The sequence below is a fragment of the Macrotis lagotis genome, chromosome 4 (assembly GCF_037893015.1).
Source record: "Macrotis lagotis isolate mMagLag1 chromosome 4, bilby.v1.9.chrom.fasta, whole genome shotgun sequence".
In the NCBI taxonomy this organism is placed as follows: Eukaryota; Metazoa; Chordata; class Mammalia; order Peramelemorphia; family Peramelidae; genus Macrotis; species Macrotis lagotis.
This window is the reverse complement of record NC_133661.1, coordinates 24718723-24723141: the sequence shown is the minus strand read 5'-3', so window position 1 is coordinate 24723141 and position 4419 is coordinate 24718723.

The following is a 4419-nucleotide window of genomic DNA, read 5'->3' as shown; positions in this document are numbered from 1 at the left end:
CGAGTTGCCACCTCTCTGGGTCTGTTTCCTCATCTGTCAAATGGGAAACTAGGCTATCTGTCAGATCCTTCCCAATGCTCCATGTAGGAGACTAAGGTAGCGCTGGGAATGTGAAGGCCCGAGCCCTTTCCCAGCACTCCCGGGCTTTGGGGTAGAAGACTGGCCACCTTCCCAGCAGATGCCATAGAAGAGACAGGCAGGCGTGGGGGAGCAGATCGCCTTCCTTCTGAGCCTGGCCATCCAGGGGGACCGGCCTCGGTGTCCTCCGGGGGCTGGAGCCAGGGGAGGGGTGGGGAACAGGGAAGACAAAGGCAAGGCTGAGTTTCCAGGCTCTTAAGCCGGCGCCCCGCTCAAGCTGAACAGGGGTTGGGGGGGCAAGTGGCATTTGTTCTTTTGGACTGAGAAGCTCGGGCCCAGCGGCCGGCCGCCTCTCCTCCCTCCCCAGCCCCCGAGGGTGGCAGGCCGTCCCGGGGTTCAGGAGCTGCCTCTCCAGGGGGCGCCCCCCGCCTCGGCCCCCTCCAACCCACTCCAGGGGAACGCCCCGGGTCCTCCAGCACCCCATGGAAGAACCCAAGACCCCCCCCCCCCCAGCGCCCTTCTCTTCCATCCTCCCCTGCCACTGTCCTGAGGGTAGGAGGGAGCCACAGCAAGCGCAGGGGAAAGGCGGAGCCGGAGGAAGAGAGGCGCTGGGCAGGGGCAGCGGGGGCCAGGGGCGTGCGGGCGGGAGCGCCCCGGGGAGCCCCCCAAAGCCGCGCCCCGCCTCCCCCTGCACCCACGTCCTCCTGGGCCCTGGAGAACCCCGCGCCTTCCAGGCTGCCAGGGGGCTGGGCCGGGGGCCCCCAGCCCCTACCTGCAAGCCCACCAGCGCGGCCACCCAGCGCCCCTGGCAGCTCCCGAACGCGCCCACGGCGCCCAAGGCTTGGTCAGCTCCGTGGGGCGCCCGCCGGCCCGGGTCCGAGCCCAGGCCGGGCCGGGCCGGGCCAGATGTGCGGCCCGGGGCCAGATGTGCGGCCAGCGCCTCCCCACCTCCCCTCCCTTGGCTCCGGCCGGCCCGGGGCGGGAGGGAGGAAGAGGCAGGCCTGGGGGTTCTCTGGGGGAAAAAGTAAAAGGACCCCCTCCCCAGCCCCCCCAGAGCAGGGCGCCCCAGGCGGGGACTGGCCTCCCTCGGGGTCTGGTGGGATGGGGGACTGCCGAGGGCAGGGGCCCGGGGCAAGAGCTCGGCAGGATCTGGGGCTGGGCCTCACCCCCCGAACCGTGGGGCCCGGGGGGCTCCCCGGACCCTCCTCCGAGAAGGAACCGGCCTCATTAAGATCTGTGCCCCCCCAGTCGAGGAACTGCCCGCGACCCCACCCACACCCCACCCTCACCCCAGTATCTGGAAAGGCGGTGTGAGGATTTCCTGGGCGGTTTGGGTTAGGGAGAGGAAAGCCAAGCATAGTCACCCCCCCCCCCCATCTCAGAGGGCCCGATGCGATGCCAGCCGCTCTGTGACCTCATTTCTAAATGGTTGGGAGATGGAGCCCGGATGCCCAGCCAGCAGACCCCAGATTAGGCCGGGCGTCTGGCTGAGATTTCCCTCCTGGCTCCTTTCCACCAGTTATCTGTCCTGCATTTGGAGTTGGAGGTTATTTGTTCCTTCCCTTCTTCCCGTTCCCCCACCCCCCCACCAGACACACAGAAGCAGCTCTGTTCTGGGGCGAAGCCAACTGTACCCTGTGACTCAGTGTCCTTGAATGTGGCTGTTTGCAAGGTGGTTTTTTCCCTTCCTTCTTGCTGTGTCTCATTTGCCCTGGGAAGGAGAGACTCATCTCTGTCTCTTCTGGCTAGGAGGGAGCTCCACAGCCTCGGGTTCCTATTGGACATCTCTGAGGGGCACCCTCCCCTGTGGAGTTGGAGTTTTGTAGCTTTAACAGAACCATCTCAGACTGCAAAGCCAATGCTAAGCATCTGGTTCGAATTAACCAAAGAAATTGAGCATCCCTGCCCACTCACCCCTCCATCCCTTCCCTGGCAGATCTGATGGATCTGACCCACATTTTCACAGTTCTCAGGGCTAGTAATCACATATGTGTCACAGATGGGATCTCTGCCTCGGCTCTCTTTGGCCAGAGCCATGAAATGATTGCTATTTTATTGACATTGGAACCCAAACTTCCTTTTCTGGAGGGATGGCCGTGTCTAAGATGGTTATGGGTGTGTGCTGACAACAGACTTCTAGAAAACAAAGGGGGTTGAGCCACACAAACCCAATGGAAAGGAAAGGGGCAACTTTTGGGGGAAGAGTTTACCCAGAACCTCCAAAGCTTCCTTTCCCTTACTTTCTAGCTCCCTCCTCAAAAGAGTGTTCCAAAGAAAAGCATCCCTGAAAGGGTGGGTTGGCCTGGTCTCTAGGGGTAATGTGAGCCAAGCATTCCAGTCACAGGGTAAGTAACCTTGTTTTCTCCTTCATCAGGGGCCTCTGTAAAACTCTCCTCTTGGAGGCTGGCCAACAGTCTGTCTGGTGGAGGGTACTGCTAATTAGAGAGAGCCCATAAACCTTACTTACTTGTCAGAGAGGGCATGTGACCTTCCCTGCAAGTCTAAACAACAACCCCAGCAAATTGTCCTGACTGAACTCACCCCTGGCTAGCTGGCCGATTCTTCAAATAGCCACTTAGGGAAGGCGAGGTTACCATAGTTCTGCTCTCGGATTTTCAGGAATGGTCCACTCCCTCTTCCCCAAAACATGTTTCAATTATTCTCTACAATTCATTTAGTGGGGGAGCTGCCAGGCAAAGAGAGAGTCATTGTTCCATCTAAATGAAGAAGCAATGATGGTTGGATGCAGCTTGACTTTCTTTTGGGCAATGGAGTCAAATGTCGACCTGACCCTGGATGACCCCTCTCTACAGCTTTAATGATGGGCCCTTTCCACTGGAAATTCCAGGCTCAGCCTTCTCCATGATTTGGCTGAGAAGGCTTTTGTATGGAGGTCACAGGCGGGCAAACTGGGATTTTGGCTTATGGGTAGCCTGTCAGCAGCCTCTAATTTTAGAATGTAAAATCTTTAAGCATATGGACCATTAGCTTCTCTGCCTAGTGCAGACCACTTAATCAACCTGAAATAAGAGTCTAATAAAAATAAATGAAACTTCTGCTCTCCTTTTATTTATTTGCATTTTCCCCTGTGATGCCCATGGGGCAGCTAGGTGGCTCAGTGGATGGAATGCCAGCCTGGAGTCAAGAAGACTCATCTCCCTGAATTCAAATCTGTCCTCTTATTAGTTGTGCAGCTCTGGTCAAGCCATTTTAATTTATTTTGTAAAATATTTCCCAATTTATATATATATATATATGTATTATAAATGGCAAGGTAATGGGGTTCAATGACTTACCCAAGATCACAAAGGTAGGTAATTATTAAGTGTCTGAGGTTGGATTTGAACTCAGGTCCTCCTGCTTCCAGGGCTGGTACTCTATCCACTGTGCCATCTAGCTGCCCCTGGGCAAGTCATTTAGCCCTGCTTGCCTCAGTTTCCTCATCTGGAACATGAACTGGAAAAGAAAATGGCAAATCACTCCAGTAGCTTTGCCAAGAAAACCCCAAATGGGGTCATGAAGAATTGGACAACCAAACTCCGAGGCATGAATCATAGACTTTGAAACAGGAAAGGCCCCTAGAATTTGCTCCCAAGCCCAGGCTTTACCCACGCAGAAAATGAAGTCCTAGGGCTACACTTGAAGCCAGGTCTTCCTGACTCCCCCAACCAGTGACAGTCAGAATTCATCTCTCAGCCTTCCCTTCTCAGACTAACTCCATCACCTTGTTCTCAACTAGCTATTCCTATTCATACTGGAAAAAAAAGAACCTTGTGAATCTTAATATGCTGATCTTTAATTGCAATATTAGGCATTTACTCTACCTTAAAAACAAAGTCAAATTCATCCAAGTTAAAAAAGCCCCTTTTGGATCCTTTAGTTAAAAATCTCAATATCAAAAAAAAAAAACCCTGAAATTTTTTTTATATAATTGGAAACTACAGGAATTGAAAGGTGTCATTTGAATGGAGAAAACAGTCTAACAAATGCTGGGAGTGGAAACCAGCAAGGGAGATCTGGGAGTCTCTGGAGCCAGCTTCCCCCCAAGTCAGCTATGGCCTTCCTTGAAATATCTCATTCTCACCTCCCTGTTTGCCTTGGCCAATAACTGAGCACACGGCATCTTTTTCCCAGCTCCTGAGGGCAACCTTGGATTGACTCTTCACTGATGGAGTTAACCCAGCCAGATCTTTCCTTCCATCAGCTGGGAACAAGAGAAAAAACACCCCCCTAAATCCTCTCTTCATTTTCAAATTTTCACTTTCTGGACTTGGGCAGGACTGGACACTATCTGCTCCCAGTCCTGAGGGATTTAAGAGGTGTGGAGGGCGTTTCTTCCTT